General features: G+C 46.4%; 1 pseudogene; it reads right to left on the reverse strand.

The window, feature by feature from the left end:
- Positions 1–906: 906 nt before the first annotated feature.
- The window catches only part of LOC121146841, a 28,168-nt pseudogene continuing 6,760 nt past the window's right edge, over positions 907–22,314 (reverse strand).

Raw genomic sequence — 22,314 nt, forward strand, 5'->3', positions numbered from 1 at the left:
TAGCCTAGCGGCTAAAGCCCTTGCCCTGAACATGCTGGAATCCCATATGGGCATTGGTACTAACCCAAGCAGCTCCACTTCCCATGCAGTTCCCTGCTTGTGGCCTGGGAAAGCAGTTGAGGATGGCCCAAAGCCCTAGGACCCTGCACCCGCGTGGGAGACCTGGAGGAAACTCCTGGCTCCTGGCTTTGGATCTGTGCAGCACCAGCCATTGTAGACACTTGGGGAGTGAATTATCAGATGGAAGATCTTCCTCTCTGTCCTTCCTTCCCTATGTATATCTGACTTTCCAATAAAAATAAATAAATCTTTATATTAAAAAAGGAAATGAAAGATATTCAATGAAAATTCCTTATTTTTCGCCTAATGGAAAATGCAATTTCTTAACATCTAATACATAGAGCAAAGATATGTGAATACTTTCTAGAACAAGAGCGTGGAGGGTGTTTTCTCCCTTGAGACAAACCCTGCAGCACTCTGATGATGCAAAGAATTTCCTCTGCCTTCTAACTGAACGATCTGGATTACTAATAATTGGATAAGATGGTTGCTAATATAGATTACATTCCCCAGCTTACACATTCACCTATAAATGGAAGGAGTAATGCAGGTAATAGTATCTCATATGTCAAACATAAAATTCTTTGCATGATGAAGAATTAAGTATATCTTAATTCTCTCTCTGATTATATCTTCCCAATTGGGCTCTTGTTTTTTGTTTGTTTGTTTGTTTGTTTGTTGCATTTCCAACTTTAGTTAGAAAAACGAGTGCAGGTGCCAGTGCCCCCCACACCCTCCCCCACCCAGCCATAATTTAAATAACAGTAGTTGGAGGGAGGGAATGGGGGAGGAGAGCAGCTACAGCCTCTGCAGGGCAGCATCTAGTCTGTCTTCTTGGCCACCAGCATCTTATCATTTCCATCAGATGCTTCTCAGCCTTGGGGCCCTCAGCCCCTCCCCGGCCCAGGGTCAGAGGAGGCAGCTGCAGCCCCACTCACTCACCAGGGCCCGGCCACCCTTGGCCCTCACGCCGCCATGGATCAGTGAGCAGGCGGGCATGGGTGGCACACTCCTAGCAATTCTCCAAGAGCAGGTGGCTGGTCTCCTCGTTGAGTGCAGACTCAGGGTTGGGGTGGATCAGCAGGCACTTGATGCTCAGCAGCACGTGTTGGATGCCCAGCTCTGCCGTCCAGTCCCTCTTGAGCACATTAACACAACCCTCGCCATTGGCGCCCACGTGAGGGTGGAAGATCTTGGTCAGGAAGTAGCCCTTTGTGGGAGGAGGTGGGGAAGTCCTTCCCCAGCAGGGGTTCCATGCGGGAACAAGCCTCCTCCAGCGTGCGTGCAGGGTTCCCTCAGGGCCCCCAATGGTGACCTGCAGGTCAGTGTGGTCCTCCGGGTTGGGGAACAACGTGATGCCATCTAGTGGGTCAGCCGTCAGCATCTTCACCTCCTTGTACACCAAGCCGATGAGGGGGAGGGAGGTGACTGCGGTCAGCCAGGGCGGGTCCCCCCACCTCCTTCCAGCGCTGTCCAGGAAGCCAACCGGGGTGGGAGGGAGAGCACTGCAACCCCACTGAGGACACACAGCCCTGCTCTGGTGCCTGCTGCATCCAACGCCCACTGCGCACTCAGCGCAGACCCGCCTGCCGACGGGGCTCAGCTGCACTCACATTTGTCTTTTTGAAGTAAATTTTGCTCATACCGCAAAACCAAACAGGCAAAAGCACACGGAAACGAACAAAAAAAAAAAGAAAAGAAGCATACAACTGATTTACAACAGAGTCAAAGGCGACCTGGGATGCCAGGGCAACTTGAACGAGGTCCATGGATCACATGTGAGAATATGAACTTCTGCAGGAGCAGAAGCTGTGGAAGACTCCATATTTCTGGACAAGGAGAACGGGGTTAATTCCAACTCAGGTTCCTGCTGACTTTGGAGGTTACAGCTATGTATTCTGTCTTTCAGCTGTTACACTTCTCAGGGCGGAACATAATTTGTCCAAGTGATCTTAGAGCAGAATCACATCCGGATTCATCAGTGAATCTGTTTACAGTGAAATTTGACAGCAGTTGGCTCCCCTTTCCCTGGGTATCTGATATGAAAGATGCACCCTTCTAAAAAGGCAGAGAAAGGTGTGCTGCATGGTCTTGATTGTTCTAATGCTCAGATCTAATGATTTAATCAGTGTCCTCAATTACTTATTCTTTTCCCGGGACTACAAGTATAGTTATTTTTTTTTTAATTGGAAATGCAGATTTCACAGAGAGAAGAGACAGAGGGAAATCTTCTGTCTGATGATTCACTCTCCAAGCATCCAATGGCCGGAGCTGCACCGATCCAAAGCCAGGAGCCAGGAACCAGGAGCCAGGAGCTTCTTCTAGGTCTCTCACGTAGGGGCATGGTCCCAAGGCTTTGGGCCAACCTTGACTGCTTTCTTAAGCCACAAAGAGGGAGCTGGATGGGAAGTGGGAGCGCTGTGATTAGAACTGGTGCCCATATATGATCCTGCTTTGTTCAAGGCGAGGACTTTAGCTGCTAGGCTACCGCACCGGGCACTACTATCATTATTGAATCTCCACAATCCTCAATCAGAGCTTCCTTGCTGGATTTTTCTGGGCTAAGAAAATACATTTAAAGCTTCTAAATTATTTTATAAAATATTGAATGTAAAACTTCACTTGCATGGGAAAACAAAAAAATGAGATCTAAAAAAGAAAACAGAAGCAACAATAATCAATACATGAGAAATAGGAATGAAGTAGCATTTTGTAAAGCCTGATGCCTAAAAGTCTTCCTGGATTTTCATTGTCTTTTTAGATCCATCTATACATGCTAAGCTAGACATTATATTTTATCTACAATTATATGTATTTCTGGTCTTTATCACTGTATGTTAATCGAATCACAATGAGTCAGAATTCATTATTGTATGATACAATTTTGGAGATAATTTCAGTTGTGTGCATTTTAATGAAACGCAGTTGAATTTGTCATATCCTCAGTTTATGCCACATTTGCTATCTGTGCAGCTTCAATTGCATCATTTGACAAATTGGTATGTATACACACGTTTTAATATGAATCATTCACACGACTTTCAGAATTATAGACTCTTAATTATTTGCATTTCTGTTTCAGAAGAAAAGAGAGAGAGAGATTCAGAGAGCTTCTCTTGCACTGATTTCATTGCCCACATGGCTGCAATATGTAGGACTAACACAGACTAACACGTACCCAGGCCAGGACTCAGGGACTCAGTCTCGGTCTCCCTCGTGGATGACAGGGATCCACCTGCTTGGGCCAGCACTGATGTGTGTAGGCAGGGAGCTGGAGTCAGGAGCCAGAGGAAGGATCAGGCCCAGGTGCTCTAAATCTGCATGTGGCTCTCCTGGCTTCGTTTCCTTTTTAACCTTCAATATTTTGCTACCCACTTCCAGATGATTTGCAGTATCTCACACCAGCAGCTGTATTCATCAGAATTACTTTCATAATAAAATAAATAAATAAATAAATAAGACAACACATTCCCTTCAAACTGTAAGTCTTTAGAGCCTCTTCCTTCTCTTTCCCTTGCTAATTTTCCTTTACAATGAAAAGGCATATCCCTCCGGCATTGTGTTTAGGTTCAGAGCCCAGAATGCAGACCCAAGAAGACATATGCAGACACAGGAAACACAGCTGGGCACAGGAATAACTAATCGGGACTGACATATAATATGAATAACGACTTTGAAATCATTTTGAATAATTTTTGTCAATGTGAACCACTAGAATTTGGGCGTGGTTTATTACCGCAGCAAAGTCTATTTTGAAGTTGTTATTATGAAATGTGTCAGTTGATTTGTGTAAATGCAAGAGATGAGTGTTTAGAATGAGAGATCAAAATGCTTGAAAAAAAATAAGAATTTATGGTATCCGTGCTCCCAGTTCCAACACTTGGCAGAAAACAATTTTGTAAAGTTGCAAAGCTAAGAGGAAAAGAAGGTTGTGTACTTGTTATGCTACTTTTAATGTTTATGATTTCTGAAAAGCTGAATATGTCATCATACCTTTGCTCAATTTTTAAATTTGTCTCTTTAAAGTTTTAAATTTGTTACATGTAAATAAAGTTTTCAAATTTGGGGGTGATTTATTTTAAAAGCATTACAGAGGAAGAGGCATACACAAACACAAATGCAAATAGTGAGAGAGAATCTTCAATCAAATAATTAGATCATTTGTTTCTCCCAATGGTTGCAACAACAATGTTTGGACCAGGCTTAAATCAGGAGCAAGAACTTTATCAAAGTCTTCAACATGAGGGATGGGTTCCCAGCCAAATTTGAAAGGTCCCCCCTTGCTTTTTCCAAGCTGTTATCAAGGAACTCCATCAGAAGTGAAACAGCCTGGATTTGAGCCAGCCTGCATCTTGGATGGAAACATCACAGACTGTTGCTTTGCGTGCGATGCCACAACATGCCCCAAGGAAGGATTTATTTTTCAGATGTTTAGACAGGCTTGCTAATATCCTGACTGCTCCACTTCCCATCCAGCTCCTTGCTTGTGGCCTGGGGAGGCAGTTGAGGATGGCCCAAAGATTTGGGACACTGCATTCATGAGGGAGACCTGGGAAAATTTCCTGGCTCCTGGCTTCGAATCATCACAGCACTGGCCATTGTGCTCATTTGGGGGGTGAACTTTACATGGAAGATCTTCCTCTCTATCTCTCCTCCTCTCTGTATATCTGGTTTTGTAATAAAAATAAATAAAACTTTTCTAAAAAAGAGTCATTTAGGCAATATGTGGAATTGACACAGTAGCCTAGTGACTCAAGTCCTTGCATTGCAAGCGCCAGGATCCCATGTGAGCACCAGTTTGTATCCTGGATGCTCGGCTTCCCATCCAGCTCCCTGCTTGTGGCCTGGGAAAGCAGTCGAGAATGGCCCAAAGCCTTGGGACTCTAAATCCTCATGGGAGATCCAGAGGAGATTCTTGGCTCCTGGCTTTGCATTGTCTCAGCTCTGGCCATTGCAACCACTTGGGAAGTAAAACAGCAGATAGAATATCTTTCTATGTGTCTCTCCTCTCTGCATATCTGCTTTCAAGTAAAAATGATTTAAAAACTCCAAAACACAAAAAGCTAATTATTGGTAACTGAATGAAAAAAACATGAAGACAGGAAATAATAATAATTCAAATATATATCTGAGCAAGCTATAATCAAATTTTACTGAAACCTGGGCCCAGCATGGTGGCGCAGTTGTTAAGGTCCTCGCCTTTCTCCAATGGGATCCCATATGGATGCTGGTTCGAATCCCAGCAGCCCTGCTTCCCATCCAGCTCCCTGCCTGTGGGCCGGGAAAGCAGTCGAGGACGGCCCAAAGCTTTTTGGTCTTGCACCCGCGTGGGAGACTCAGAAGAAGCTCCTGGCTTTGGACCACCATAGTATCGACCATTGTGGTCGCCTGGGCAATGAATCATTGGATGGAAGATCTTCCTCTCTGTCTCTCCTCTCTGTATATCAGCCTTTCCAATAAAAATAAAATAAATCTTTAAGAAAAACAAAACAAAACAAAACAAATTTTACTGAAACCTGGTGGGTTTCACGATGGCGCATCTCATGCCTGGATCCCAAATGACAGCCACCATGTGCACCTGGTGTGCTGTCCTTGTGCCTGCCTGGGCTCCGGGGACTGCACCCTTTGGGATGAGTACACTGAGGGGGGCGGTCTCTGTGACTGGGATGGTCCAAGGTAAACCCGCCACCCTGATTGGGTGGTGAATGGGACTGGGGAGGGGCGCGACCTTGGGCCTGGGAGTTTAAACTTCCAGCAGCCTCCTGGCTGCTGGTGGGTCTCAGCATGGGGCGTATCATGCCTGGATCCCAGACGACAGCCACCATGTGCATGTGGTGAGCTGTCCTTGGGCCTGCCTGGGCTCCGTTTGGTGCCAGGCTCTGCCTGCTGACCACCCGGCCTGGGAGCTCAAGGTTTTAATTCTTTGAATTGTTGCTTAGGTAGACACAGGTTGAATCCACTGTGCTTCTAGAATGTGAAGCAATTGTAAAAATTCCCAATGTCAGTAACTCTTCCTTTGAAAATCTTGTAATCACTGAACAATACTGACCACCAAATGCCTGTCCTTGCAAGCCCTGGCTCAGGGCTTGTCCTGCAGAGATATATCATGTTACCTGACATGATGATGGATCAGGAGAAGGGTCACACTAAGCAGAGCCATTACACTAACTAGCACACAAGAACCATAACCGGGGGCCGATTCTGTGAGGGATGTGTGGGCCAAACCCTGTGGAAATTCTAGCCCACTGGTTAGCTCAAGACATGGGGTGGTGATGGACTAAGCTAGGTATGACCAAGGAGCCTGCCATCAATCACAGGTAAAGGAACCCCTAATAGTCTGGACTGGTCAGGGCAGCAGCACCCAAATGTGCATCCTGAATAGGGTGTGGGGTAGGCTGGGCTGCAACATTCACCAGCTCATACAAGGCCAAATGGAAGGCAAGACTTTGCCAGAACCTGACCTAAATCCAGTGGCATGTAAGAGAATTGGGTCTGAAAGTGGATTAAGGAGAGGAGCTTGGGAAACTCCCTTGGCGAATCATAGCTCCCACTGGTGATCATGTGGTCCAGACCTGGGAGTCGGACAAGCTGAGCAAAGTAGCTCCAACAGCTGGCTAATATGTGAGTTGGTAATGGAACAGGGTAGATCAGGCAGGACTGAGCAAACTTTAGCCCACAAGCAAAACTAAAGACCAGGAGGGAGCATAGGTCATGCCGAACTAGGCTCTTGCACCTACTGGTCTGCATGAGCCAGGAACACTAAGCCCCAGTGTCTAAGGCAGAGGTTGGGACAGGTGAGGGACTGAGCCAACCTGTGTCAGAGCAACCACTGGCATGTACATGATCTATGGCTGGGAACAAGCCTGGTTGGGGGCTAAAGGGACAACCCTAGCTGGTTTGAGGTTCCGACCAAGGGGCGTGTGGGCTTTAATGAGGGCTGTGTTCTGGCCGGGAAATGGTTGTAGTCTCCCTTGGCACAAGTGTGGACTGGGATTGGATGCACCGAACCGGGCCAGACTCCAACACCCTCTGGTGTCCTGGAGGACCAGGGCAGATGTGGGATGGACTCAACCCCTACTGAGCCATGTGTGAGCCATATGTGGGTATGCACGAGCCATGGCTGGGCTGAAACATCCAACAGCAAGAACCAGTTTGGGTTGAAGACCAGTCAGGAAAAGCCACTGTTCCTGCTAAGATAGGAGGTGAACTGAGTAGAGCTGGCTCATGGACCCACTGGTATGTGCAAAATGTGGCATTGGGAGAGGTTCTGATGGAAGAGCCTGGGCAACTCTTTTGGCAGGACACATACTCTGCAGGTAAGCGCAAGAAACATGATAGGAAGCAGCCCAGAACAGGCCATGGAAAGTTACGCATGGACATACATCTGGTATGGATCAGGGGAAGACCAGACTGAATCTGTCCACTTCATCCACTGGCAAATCCAAGCATTAGTACAGTGTGGGTTGAGCCAGGTTTGGTCGCAACAAAAAGTAGTGTACAATACAGAAAGCCAAGGTGAGGTTGCCTGTGCCAGATGTGACCGCAACACCCAACCAGCATGCATGAGAACCAGAAATGCAGGGGTTGGAGCCAGCAAGGGAATAAGGGGTGGTTCCTTTGCTGGAAAGCTACTCCTGCTGGGATGGGGGCAGACCAGCCTAAGCAGGGCTACAACACCTGTCTGCTTCATGTGGATTAGATCAGGGAAAAGCCAGGCTGGGCTGATTATTCCTACTGGGGCAAACAAAATTAGGGTTGTTTGGGCTTAGCTGCAGCATCAGCTGGCAGAGGCCGGCACTGGGGCCAAGTTCTGTCAAGTCAAACCACAGAACCACCTGGATAGTGCATAATCCGGGAGTGAGAGACCTGGGAGGGAAATAATGGGCTCATCCCTCTTGGGTTACCACTTCCACAGGAGGGCATAAAACTAGGACAGGGGCTGGGGTGGAATGCGGTGTGGGACAGAGTGGACTACTGCTACACTTACTGGCAAACCAGGGTAGGAGAGGCCTGGTGGGGGTTACTGTGGGTCATTCCAACGAGGCTGCACCCCCCACTGATTTATGAGAGGGCCAAGAATGTGCTGGGCAGCACCAGGCTGGACTGCAACACCCATTGGTTCCAGTGGAAGTCGGGGCTGAAAACAGAATCAACCCAGAGATCGCAACCACCAGCTGATTAGGGCAATGAACGGTGCCAGGCCCTGTACCTGCTAGTACATACAAGAATCTGGTCTGAAAACACCTCAAAGTTTCTTTGGAGATCTCCCCAATCAAAATGCTGTATCAGAACCCTAACAAAGAGAAGAGAGAAGACAGAACAGGTCAATCAACCATCTCAGTTATATGTTGGCATCGAAACACAGGGCAAACAGAGACTCTATGATGGAGTATGTCAATCAGTGGAGCTGGTGGGTAACCAGGAGGGGTCGGCCACATATCAGCTCAGATGGGCTCCATCCAAGGGGCTTGTGAGAGGTGACCCTGATGTGTAGTAGGGCCCGGGGGAATCAATCCACCCATGAGAATCTGAGCTCCAGGTGATGGGTAAGGCCTCTGACACCTGTTGAGTGACCTGTGAGATGAAAGCCGGCCCATTGTCAGACTGGATGGACAGAGGCACACCAAACCTGGGAATGATGTGTTTCAGTAGCGTCTCTGCCACCACTGCTGAGGTCTCCTTGGCCATTGGGAACATTTCTACCTAACCTGAAAGGGAGTCATGTTTTTAACTGGGGTAATGAATTTCTTAATTGTGAAGATCCAGCCCTCTGATGATTTAAATAAGTATGATATTTCAAATAAAAGTACAGAAATGTAGGACAGTTTTTCAAACATTACATTTTAGAAAAAATGAAATCACCAAAACAATCAATAAAATGCATTAAATGGACATGACGGTTTAAACACATACTAGAGAACAATTCAGGAAAAAAAGCATGACAAATGTAAATATTTTCCACAAGTGCAAATAAAGACTGCATTTACAACACAAATTCAGAAGCTGACAGATCACTTTGAAAGAAATACAATGCCCAAAGTGGAAAAAGGCATGCACATTCATTGCATGGAAAAGGCACTACCAATAGCATGACAACTATGTGTGCATTTGGCTAATGCGAGGGTAGGAGCAATGGTAGGCATTTGAGACAGAACTTCAGGTGCCCTTTGATGTGTGCACCCACATCAGAGGAACTGGGCTGTGCTCCTGGGGCAGGCCTAATTCTAGCTTCTTGCTAATGTGTCCTCTGGGAGGCAGCCGGCCAAACTCCAATCCATGGGTCCCTACAATCCCTGCTCCCAGCTCGGGGCAGCTCTGACTGTAGCAGGCATCTGAGGAGTGAACCAGCTGAAGGGAGAAATCTCTCTCTTTCAAATAACTGAATCTTTTCAAAAGAATTCTATTCAGCTTAAGACAACTAAGAATATTATACAAGCTACAAAGTAAAAAATCACAAAGTTTGCAATCAAATTTAAACAAAAGTTGTAAGACAAGCCCAAATAAAGCCCAAGGCTGCATTTCCCAGCCTGTTGAGAAAGTTCATGATGAGGCTGTGGGGATTCTATCAAAGGTCCTGCCCAGATGCCAGGTGGGGGCACATTTTAACTTATACTAACATGAAACATGCTCATACAAATGTCCAAGTGTCAACAAGTCTGACGATCATGCATTGCTATCAGTTTCAATTACTGTCTTCCTAAAAGCAAAGGCCCTGAGGTCTAAAACCTGCAAGAGGATTTAAAAGCCTACAACTGCAATGCAAATGCTCTATGGAGTAAACACTTCCTTCCTGTTGTTGGTTCATGACTTCATGCTTCACTCATGGCTGCTTAAAGTGTCTAAGAATTACGTTTTCCTACTCTCCTTGAAAACACACAGCCATTTCAATATGGTTCATTCTCATTCATAAAAGCAGCGTCAATTGGTGGTCATTTTAAGACATCAGCTAAGGAACTAAAGACTCAGCAATATATATACTACAAAAACTACTTGTTCTGTCATATCATGTGTGTTGTATGTGTGCTTACTGAGTTTATACATGCTACAATTTATTGAGGAAACATGTTCTAATTGGCTGAAAAAGAACACTCATAAATTAAAACTGCTACATAGTTCAATATGTTTATAATGCCTGTGATATACACACTGGTTTGAACATATGGTAGAAAGAAATAAAAATGTGTTTAGTCATTGACACATTCATGCTCCAGTTTTCTGGGGAAACAGTATACACTTGTTTTACACATTCAATATCAAATCCAACTTAGCTCCTACAGATGTTTGATAAATTTCATGACTGAAAATATAACCATGTTGTTCTAGCATTTCCTACTCTTAAATATGTATATATCATTCAAGTGCATAAATGTAAATGCTACATGTTTCCCATACATATACTCAAGTCTTGAAATCTATAGAACACATTGTTACTTGGGTCAACATTTCCTTAGGTTATTCAAATGCAACAGTTAAATTCTTAGGTTCTCAGTTAATGACTCAGAACACAACTTTAAAAGCTATGCCTCATTCCATCGTTTCTCCTTGGTTCTGAGATGAAAAATTCATTCCACTCTGAAGGAATTTCAAGATGGATACTTAGATCATGAGACCTTAGAGAGGGATGGGTGTCTTTCTCTGTAATCATGCCAACAAATACACCACGTGTTTCTGTAGTTTGGGGTGGAGAGGTCTTTCAGCATGAGCTCCTCTGCACTGCTGGCAATCAGGACTTCCAAATCAGAATCAGTGTGTAGCGCTCCTCTGTACGGCATGCAGAGGTATAACAAGACCATCTAGGATATAACCTTCAATTTCAAAGTGGATTTAGCATCACAAACTCAATGAATCTGACATATCCAATCCATAGAACACAAAAACTGCAAGACAATATCACTCTGCACAGAGAAAATCAATGGACAGACTTCCTCATCAATTGACACAAAAATCCTCCATGAGAATGACAAGAGTGCCAGTCACCTGGCACAGGTATTACTCAAAACAGAACCTAACATGATCACACCGCAGGGCCAATAGAGTCTGGCTCCAAGGACAGCAAGAACAGGATGGGGGACATTGTGAAAACTGTCATTTCTGCTGAAGCCAGAAAGGAAAGCTACATAAGGAAAGAAACATAAGTGGGGACAGGATCACCTTTCTAAAGCAGAGATTTTCTGCTGGAGCTCCCCCTTCAGTGTCAGTGCCATGCAAAGGGATGAAGCCAGCACTGTACTGGCAGGGCAACCTGCAGGCATGAAATCATCTGGGGCTTGCTGGCTGCATGGGCATTGGCAGCCATTGGCTAGGGAGATGACCCTGGGTGGTCAGGGAGCATATTGTCTAGGGTGATGGGGATGCCTGCTACCAGCACCTCTTCTGCGAGCCAGCCCATGACAGTAGCAAGTGGAAGGGCAGCTGTGAGTGTGAGGGCGGCCACTGAAATGGTCTCTGTTGCAGCTAAGACTGGGACTGGGGTTGTGGGTGTGTGTGGCTCTCTCAGGAAGCAATCCATGAGATGGATGACACCAAGCATAGAGGTGGGGTGTGGCAGAGTCTCCAAGCACTCTGGAGTAAGGAGGAGTGGATGTGTCAAAACAAGTGAGAGAGGTGTGCAGGGGCACAGGTATTTGCCCTGTCGGGTGGGCAGTCTCCCCTGGGAAGTGAGGAGAGAAGAATGCAGCCTGTACATGGAGGTTAGAAGCCGTGGTCCACATGGGGTCACTTGGGGAATAGCTAAGGCCCCTGGAAGATTCTCTGTGAGCTGGAGAAGTGAGGGCAGACAGTGGGGAGGAGGCCCCAAATATCCCAGGGGAACGGAGTCTCCTCAAGTTCAGTAGGGCTGACTCGCCCAGAATTGTGGGGCCAGTGGGGGAAGTGCAAGTGCAAGTGGAGACGGAGGAAAGACTGAGAGATGGGAGTGATGCCATGACAATCGGGGGAGAGGAACATTGTGAAGTTCTGGAAACATCAGAAGTTCCCTGAGTCTGGAGGGCTGACTCCCCCTCATCTGTCATGTCGGTGGGCAATGAAGTGGATGAGATAGAAGAAAGACTGAGGGACACAGGACTAGGAGACCTTAAAGGCCCCGACTCACAAGCAGTCCCCGGAAATGGGTGGTCTGATGCAGGTGGAAATCCATGCATTGTTGTGGAGTAGCTAGTTGAAGCATGAAGGGGATTAAGGTGTGGGAGTGCTCGGACTGTGGTGAAGCTGGAAGAAGCATTTGAAAGGCCTGAGACAACGGCAGGTCCCTGAGACAGGAGAGCACATTTCTCCTCAACAATAGAGTCACGTGGGGAGGAACAGTTTGCGATGGGAGATAGAAGGAGGGAAGGCAGTGATGGGCCAGAGGCAATAGGAGATGAACATCGAGGTTCCAATGCAGTTGGCACACTGGAACAATTGTGGGAATAGGGAGAAGATACCGAGGTAGACACTAGGGAGTCAGGCCCTGGTGTGCCCTGAGAAGGACATTCAGATGGAACCCCAGTCTCCTCCATGGTAGACATGAGGGCCAAGTCTCCTGCTCCCAGGGAGCCTGGCCTCTCCTTGAGGCACAAATGGCTCTGGTTATTGACCTCACGGAGAAACCTCTGGAGGATAGGGGAGCAGCTGCGTGAGAGAGGAGACTGTGGTGGGAGAGGGTTGATGGTGGAGGAACAGGGTGAATTTCCTGCCACACTAGGATCTCCCTCTCCTAGGGGTGCTGACTCCTCCACAATGATACAACTGCTACTCAAGGAGCAGGATGACGTGGAAGACAGACTGAGGCACTTGCAGCTGGGAGACCTTAAGTTCCCTGAGTTGACAGGGATTTCATGGCATGGATTGTCTGACTCAGGCTGACGTCTGGACATAGTTGGGGAGTAGCTCGGTGCCATGAGATGGACGCGGGATGGCACTGCAGAATTGAGTGTCCTATGGGAGGAGGTGTCAGATGAGGGAGAGTGATGTCTGGATGGGCTTGGTTGTGTGGGTGACAATGATGGGTGGTGTGCAGTCTTTGGGGAAATGGCGACACATGTGGGGTTCCTTGTGTGGGATGCTCGCACAGTGAGGGTGTCATTGGGAACTAAGGGTGGAAAATAGGAGGAAGGCGGGTTGAAGACTGTGGAGTCAGGCTCTGGTGTGCCCTCAGAAGAACATTGAGATGGAACCCCAGTCTCCTCCATGGTAGACATGAGGGCCAAGTCTCCTGCTCCCAAGGAGCCTGGCCTCTCCTCGAGGCACAAATGGCTCTGGTTATTGACCTCGCGGAGAAATCTCTGGAGGATAGGGGAGCAGCTGCGTGAGAGAGGAGACTGTGGTGGGAGAGGGTTGATGGTGGAGGAACAGGGTGAATTTCCTGCCACACTAGGATCTCCCTCATTCATGGGTGCTGACTCCTCCACAATGATACAACTGCTACTCAAGGAGCAGGATGACGTGGAAGACAGACTGAGGCACAAGGGGCTGGGAGACCTTAAGTTCCCTGAGTTGGCAGGAATCCCATGGCATGGGTTGTCTGAGTCAGGCAGAACTGTGGGCATAGTTGGGGAGTAGCGAGGCACCCCGATATAGCCATGGGATTCAATTGCAGAATTGGGTGTCCTAAAGGGGGCTGTGTAAGAATGGGGAGAGTGATGTCTGGATGGGCATGGTCGTGTGGGTGACAATGAGGGATGCCATGAAGCCATTGGAGGAAGGGCGGCACCTGTCGGGCTCTCTGTGGGGGTTACTTGCCTGGTGAAGTGATCATTGGGTCCCATGAGAGGATTGTGAGGGGATGGTGTGGTGAAGACTGAGGCGTCAGGGTCTTTTCTGCCCTGAGAAGAACATTCCGATGGAACCCCAGACTCCTCCACCGTACACATGAGGGCCAAGTCTCCTGCTCCCAGGAAGCCTGGCCTCGCCTCGTGACACAACTGCCTCTGGTTGGCTTCCTTGCGGAGAAACCTCGGGACGGTAGGAGAGTAGCTGGGAGAGAGAGGAGACAGTGGCGGGATCGGGTTGATGGGGGAGGAACAGGGCGAATTTCCTGCCACACTAGGATCTCCCTCATTCAGGGGGGCTGACTCCTCCACAATGATACAACTGCTACTCAAGGAGCAGGATGATGTGGAAGACAGACTGAGGCACAAGGGGCTGCGAGACCTTAAGTTCCCTGAGTTGGCATGGAATACATGGCATGGGTTGTCTGACTCAGGCTGACGTCTGGACATAGTTGGGGAGTAGCTAGGTGCTGTGAGATGGCCACGGGATGGCATTGCAGAGTTGTATGTCCTACAGGAGGAGGTTTCAGATGAGGGAGAGTGATGTCTGGATGGGCATGGTCGTATGAGTGACAATGACATGTGGCATGAAGCCATTGTGGAAATGGCAGCACCTGTGCGGCTCCCTGTGGGGGATGCTCGCACAGGAAATGGTTCGCTGGAATACCCAAAATATTCAGTCGGTGATCCTGGTCTGATCTCTAGGGAGTCAGACCTGGAGGACCCTTCAGACGATCTAGATTGGTCCCTAGTCTTCACCGAGAAAGACATTATTACAGGAAGTAAGCTGCAATTCCCTGGTGTGTGTTCAAATCTGCAAGGGAGGGGCCGTCAATAGGATATCCACCCTGAGATTTGGGGTTGGGACTGTGGTGTGATAAGAGCAAGGTTGCGTGTGTGTGATGTTTGTTGTGTGATTGTATGTGTGTGTTGGTTGTCTGTGTGTGTGTGTTCGTGTGTGTGTTTTTGTGGGTGTGTGTTGAGGCTTCCTGGAGAGCCTCTCTCAAAATACCGAGTAAACAAATGATAGGACTACTCACCCAAGTCTTCTGTCAGTCCGTGTCACGATCCAAGTCACAAGATGCTCGCTAGAAGCTCGCAGGATGCTCTGGGAAGCTGTGCAGCACAGAAGCCTGCTCTGGCCTTCACTTTCCTCAGAGAGAATCCCAGCTCATGGCCTTGCTAAAGGACTTATATACCGGTGCTGGGTGGGGTTTAGCGGAAGGGGCGGAGCTTCCTGTCAGCTGACAGCCTACCTGCCACCTAGACTCCACCCACACCTGCTGCCTCTTCTCATTGGACGATCGGCCTGTCACTCTTTGGAACCATCCAAAGCAGACCCGGGGGTGTCCCACTCCCTCCATGTTAATGCCTGTCATGCCTGTGGTGGGGATAGCTTCACCCCCATCCCTGGTATTTTCCACCTGGAGGTAGTTTGTGTAGAAGCAGACATTGCCCTGTGAGTTCATTGGAGAAAACCCCCAGGGCCAGACCACAATGAACTCATTGGATTGGCATGTGTTCCCTGGAGCCTATTAACATAATCAAATCACCTGGGAAGGGCCTCCATGGAGTTGTTTTGATAATCCATTATTTAGACTGAAGTTCAAGGGCTCTGTTTTCCACCCTCCTCCACCTGTCAGCTAGGGTCAGTTCTCTCTTCAGTCCCGGGGGGAAGTTTGGATCCCACCCAGTACATTCCAATCTTGGAGGTGACACAAGGAAACACTCCCAGCATCTATCACCCCGTTAAGGGACCATCAACGCACTGAAGGAGAGCAGGCTCACCTGAAGACCTCACCTGGGGGACAGCCTGCACAGCAGACCAGGGGAGATGCACTTCTTCCGAGGGAGCAGGGACAAGGCCATTCTACTGAACACAGAAAGAAAATGTGGACTAGACAGAGAGCAAGTGCCAAGGGCTCTGTGGTGAGCTTTTGTTCCCACCACATTGAAGTTTTCTCTTTGTTAAGATGTATCTATTTTTCTTGAAAGGCAGATATACAGACAGGAGGAGAGACAAGAAGATCTTCTGTCTGATCATTCACTCCCAAAGCAGCCGAAACTGCCAGAGTTGATCCCATCTGTAGCCAGGAGGCAGGAGCACCTTCCATGTCTCCCACACAGGTGCAGGGTCCCAAGGCTTTGGAGTGGCCTTGACTGCTTTTCCAGGCCAGAACCCGAGAGTTGGATGGCAAGTGGGGCTGCGGAGAGACAAAACCACGCCCATGTGCGATCCTGGTGCATGCAACGCAAGGACTTTTAGCCCCTGGGCTAATGCACCGGGCCCTTGGTGTAATGTTTTCACAGGCCAAGACAAACAGCTGAATCATTGCTGCTCTGGCTCCCAGTGTGCTTACTCCCGGTACAGAAACCAGTGCTTGTACCTGATCAAAGCTTGTGACAGGCTCATTCAGGGCTCAGCCCCGTGTTGCATTACCCAGTACTCTCTGTTGTCCAGGGTCCCTTAGGAAGCCTGGCTGGGAGAGCACTCAAGGCAGGGCACCCCATCCTCCACCTGATGATTGGCATGTCAATCACACCTAGGCACACAGGATGGGTCCTTGCATCCCAGACGTCATCTTGGTTCCTCTTAGCTTCTGAAATAACCCGGTAAATACACTGTCTTTGGAGAAAATGGTTTGGTAATCACTTGTTTCATTCAAATAAAAGCATAAAATGTATAACCACAGGTACTGACTATTAACAATTATATAGTTGAGGAATATTCCATCAGGGCCTGCCTCCTGGCCTTGCCCTGTCCAGCCCTGAGAAGTTCAATCTTTTGGGAGCAGAAACCACCACAAGAAGCCTTCTCTCTGTTTCTGTCCTTTCCTGTCTCTGCCTCACTCTTTCCAAATAAACAAATACATTTTAAAAACAACTAAGGAGAAATGACCTTGTGTTGACTCAAATACTAGTTGAAATGAGACCTTGGAAAATCACAGAGAATTGTCATAGAAACAATGGGTTTGGGCCCGGCATGGTGGCCTAGAACCTAAGGTCCTCCCCTGGAACGTGCTGGGATCCCATGTGGGTGCCCGTTCTAATCCCGGCAGCTCCACTTTTCATCCAGCTTCCTGCTTGTGGCCTGGGAAAGCAGTCCAGGATGGCCCAAAACCTTGGGACTCTGCACCTGTGTGGGAGACCCAGAAGAGCTCCTGGCTCCTGGCTCCTGGCTTTGGATCAACCTCAGGCTGGTTCCGCAGTTCAGGGAGCTCACATTTCTCAACAGATGAGTTTCCTGTTATGTCCTATATTTCTGAGAAGAATGTTGTTGGAATTTTGATAGGGTCTGCATTGAATCTGTGGAATACTTTTCGTAATGTGGATATTTTGATGATATAGATTCTTCGAATCCTGGAGCATGGTACATCTTTATCTGACACGGAGCAGTCTCAGGACCCGTCATGGAGCATAGGCTCCTCCCAGAAATCCCAGGGGATCCTGGCACCACAGCCGTCTAACAGAAACATTGTAAAACACCTGTCTTCTGAAGATACATGGGGCAGAAGAGAAGAAAGAGAATAACCCGGCGTGTCTGCTGTCGCGTCTATGTCTGTCCCGATCAGACGAGCAGCAGACAGTCCATTGCCATTGCCCCAGATGGAGCCACACAGTTGGCCAGTCCAGGCACAGATGGCATACAGGGCCTGCACACATTGACCAGGACAAGGTCAGGCACTGCTCAGCAAGGGAGGCTTCTCCAGTATGCGTGTACCTCTGATGGACAGCAGATTCTTGTGCCCAGCAACAAGGACTGAGCATGCTCTGAGAGGGAATGAGCTCATTTCTGACTCAGTGAAGTGCAACGATGTGGCATTCGACGGGTTCCATCCAGGGCAGGTCTGGGTAACCCTCGAATCTGTCAGCCAGCAGATCAAGAACTGTTGTGGTAGCTCTTTGTGCACCATTTTGTGCACTGTGCAAAAGCTTTGGGACTGCAGGGGCAACAGTGAACTGCGCATGTGCTGAGCTCGCGAGAACTCACTGAGGTCCCGCAGGAAAATAATACCGACTGTGGCATCGTACCGGTTAAGTACAGGTCCGTGTGGCACCCAGACCTAGCACCCAACGAGTTTCGACAAGATCAGCACCACCAACAACCTAACTAGATAGGACACTTGGTGTCTCTTTAATCCTGGAACCCACTCCAACCAGAAGAGGGAGACAGGTTGCAGAGACAACAGTGCAGCCTCAGCACGGTATCACAGGAGGTGGAGAATGGTGAGCCAAAAGCTGGGCTGTGGAGACCACGGTGGATATCTGACATAAGAAGCCAGACCTGGAACACACTGGAGGTTGTGGCACAAGTGGCTGCAAGCAAAAAGTTGTGTACCAACTGCAATAAGTAAAATTGCATTGTAGACCTGTGGGTGACACAGCTTAGAAACCTGCCCCAAGAAGAAGACTCTGCTAACCAGAAGTACAATCATCAGGAGCAAAAGAAGAGACATGGCACAATGAATAGTACTGAAAACTCCCCTGCAAAGGATCAAAACCCTATGACAACCTCACAGTTCACTGAGGAAGACATTGAGAAAATGGGGGACACAGAATCCATAAGACTCACTTTAAAGATTCTGGTCAAAAATGAGAAGTTAATGCAAGAGTTCAAAGAATTTAAGGAAGCAGTAAAGGAAATCAAGGCTGGTATATCAGAAATTAAGAACACAGTAGAGCAAATTACAAGTACAGTGGAGAGTCTCCAAAATAGAATGAAGCAAGCAGAAGAAAAAATCTCAGAATTGGCAGATATCTCCTGTCACCAGGGGGAAGCAAACAAAAAGCTGGAAGCAGAGCTGGATCAGGCCAAAAAAGGTATTCAAGAATTGAAAGACACTATTAAGAGGCCAAATAGAAGAGTTATGGGAGTCCCGGAAGGTGCGGAAGAGAAGCTGAGTTTGTAAATGTATTTAATGAAATAATCAAGGAAAATTTCCCTAATCTGGAGAAAGATTTGGGAAACAAGATCCAGGAGGGACACAGAACTCCCAACAGGCTTGATCAAAAGCCATCTTCCCCACGACATATGATCATCAAGCTCTCTTCAATTGAACATAAGGAAAAGATCCTGAAATGTGCACGTGAAAAACATCAATTGACATATAAAGGAAGGCCAATTAAGCTCACAGGAGATCTCTCACAGGAAACTCTACAGGCAAGAAGAGAATGGAGTGACATATTCCAGATTCTAAAAGAAAAAAATTGTCGGCCTAGGATAACATACCCTGCAAAGCTTTCTTTCATCTTTGAAAATGAAATAAAATTCTTCCATAGTAAAGAAAAGCTAAAAGAATTTGCCTCTTCCAAACCTGCTCTACAAATGATACTTCAAGATGTTCTCTTGACAAAGAGGAATAGCACCTACCAAAACCAAAGGCAAATGGGAAGAACATCCCAGTAAAATGACAACAGAAGACTAAATCAATGAACAACCCATTCCTAAAATGACAGGACCAAAGTACCACCTATGTATATTTAACTCTGAATGTAAATTGCTTCAGCTCAATCAAACATCATAGATTAGTACACTGGATTAAAAAACAAAACCCATCTGTTTATTGTCGGGAGGAGACACACTCCAACAAAGATCAGCGGAAACTATATCACATCGGTTTTGTTGTTTTCTGTTGGTTTCATCTCTTCAAAACATGTTCTTCTGATTAAATCATTCAATGACCGTAGATCATGCAGTGGCAGCATTTTCCTCAAGAAGGTTCTTGATTTTCACTTCTTCAGCTACACGTTGGACATTTAAAAGCATGTTGTTTAACTTCTTGGTGTTGTTAATTTCTTTTTTCTTCCAGAAGTTGATTTTGTTTTGTGGCTCTTCATTTAAGGGAAGGTAAAGTAGTTGTGTAATGGAGACTGTCATATCAAGTAACATGTCACTTAACTCCATGGCATTGTAAATTTCTATTTTTCTTTCTATTGTTGATTTTATATCATGACTTTTCCTTTAAGGGAATGTACAGTAGTTATGTAATGGAGACTAACAACCAGATGTGAGGATGCAGTGTGGTCAGCATCTCTGTTTCCAGACAAAGATGGACTTACATTGAAACTGTTTATATTATATTTTGACAATAGGATTCTGGACTCTCTGCCATTGTCCATGCCCGCAATGATGAACATATGACTGAGTATGAAGAACTATATGTTAATAATGATATAAAAGAACTGGAGGGTGGGGGAGGAATTGGGGAGGAGATAGGGGAATATATAACTGTATCGTAAAATGATAGCAATAATAATAAAATGTGGAAAAAAATAAGAAGTATCATTAGGGCAGGCCAACTTCTTTACAATATTCTATGATGTGCTGTACTCATAGCGGTGACTCTGGTCTTTGGTATGAATGGAAATAACATGCCATTTCAAGCCTGAGGATCTGTATTTCTATATTCACAGTACTGTCACTAATACACTTTTCTACCACTGTGTGTATTCATGTGCTTTTTAAGCTGATTCTGTTGCTTAAATAGCTTTGTACATCTCTTACACATAAATAGAACATTCTGTGTGTGAATTGAGAGAATATGGATCTGTCATCCTTTTTTTTATTTATTTATTTTTATTGTTGCTTACATTGTATTATGTAGTACAGTTTTATAGGCGCTGGGGATTCCCCCCACCCCTCCCATACCCCTCCCCCCATGGTGGATTCCTCCACCTTGTTGCATAACCATAGTTCAAGTTCAGTTGAGATTCATTGCTTGCAAACACATGCCTAGCATAAAGTTCAGCGTCTTATTGTCCAGATAAGTTCAGTGGCCTCTTGGGGAGACCTTCTATGGTCTGAAGATAGGTCTAACAGAGTAAAGATCCGGTCAGTTAAAAGCCCCAACAAGGCCTCAGTATCAATATACAACATTATGGAATTAATTGACATAGTATTGGGTAAACAATATGTTAAAAATAATGCAAGTTCCATTCTTCGAAACATCTGGGTTGAGACAGTATCAATGACAGGTTCAAAAAATAACAAACAACCATACAAAAATTACAGGTTAAATCAAGGCAAACATGTGGTATCTAATCTTTTGGGATTCACTCATTTCCCTTAGCATTATAGTTTCCAGTTGTGCCCATTTAGCCACAAAGAACTGCATTTTGTTTTTTTTAATAGCTGAGTAGTATTCCATGGAGTAGATGAACCAAAGCTTTCTTATCCAATCTTCTGCTGATGGGCATTTCGGTTGCTTCCATGTTTTTGCAATTACTGATTGTGCTGCAATGAACATAGGGATGCATGTTGGTTTGTCGTAAAACAGGTGTTTTGGATATATTCCTAGGAGTGCTATTGCTGGGTCATATGGTATGCAGATTTTGAGTTGTTTGAGTGTTCTCCAGACTGATTTCCATAGAGGCTGTGCCAATTTGCAGCTCCACCAGCAGTGGAGTAGGGTTCCCTTTTCCCCGCATCCTCGCCAGCAAGCGTCGTTGGTGTTCTTGTTTATGTGGGCCAATCTTACTGGTGTTAGGTGGTACCTCATCGATGTTTTAATTTGGATTTCCCTTATTGCTAGGGAGCTGGAACATTTTTTCATATGTTTGTTTGCCATTTGGACTTGTTCCTTTGTGAAATGTTTGCCCATTTCCCGTGCCCATTTCTTGAGTGGCTTGTTCGTTTTGGTTTTTTGGTTGTTTTGAAGTTCTTTGTATATCCTGGAAATTAGCCCCCTATCGCCTATATCGTGTGCAAAGATCTTCTCCCACTCTGTGGGTTGCTTTTTTACTTTGTTGATTGTTTCCCTTGCTGTACAGAAGCTTCTTAGTTTGATGAGGTCCCATTTGTTTATTCTGTTCTCAACTGCTATTGCTTTTGGTGTCCTTCTTAGAAAGTCGGAACCTACTCCTAGGTCTTGCAGGGTATTTCCTACATTTTCTTGCAAGAGTTTGAAGGTTTCTGGATGTAGGTTTAGGTCTTTTATCCATGTAGATTGGATCTTAGTGTATGGTGATAGATGTGGGTCTATCTTTTTGTTTCTACAGGCTATCAGCCAGTTGTCCCAACAACATTTACTAAAGAGTCCTTCCCACTTGCTTGAGCTGTCATTGGTCTTTTTGTCAAAGATTAATTGGCTGTATCTGTGTGGATTCCCTTTTGGTGCTTCTATTCTATTCCATTGATCTTCCTTTCTGTCTTTGTGCCAGTACCAGGCTGTTTTGATAACCACTGCTCTATAGTATGTCCAGAGGTCCGGGATTGTGATTCCCCCTGCTAATTTCTTATTTTTCAGGATGGTTCTAGCTATTCGTGGTTTTTTGTGTTTCCAGATGAACTTTTGAATCATTGTATCCAGTTCCGTGAAGAATGTTTTGGGCAATTTGATTGGAATTGCGTTGAAAATGTATATTGCTTGTGGTAGTATAGACATTTTAATGATATTGATTTTGCCTATCCAGGAGCACGGGATGTTATTCCATCTTTTGAGGTTTTGTTCAATTTCCTTTTTAAATAGTTTGTAGTTTTCTTCGAATAGGTCTCCTACACTTTTGG

The sequence above is a fragment of the Ochotona curzoniae genome, unplaced genomic scaffold (assembly GCF_017591425.1).
Source record: "Ochotona curzoniae isolate NIBS_2020 unplaced genomic scaffold, NIBS_Ocur_1.0 contig_1341, whole genome shotgun sequence".
NCBI lineage: Eukaryota > Metazoa > Chordata > Mammalia > Lagomorpha > Ochotonidae > Ochotona > Ochotona curzoniae.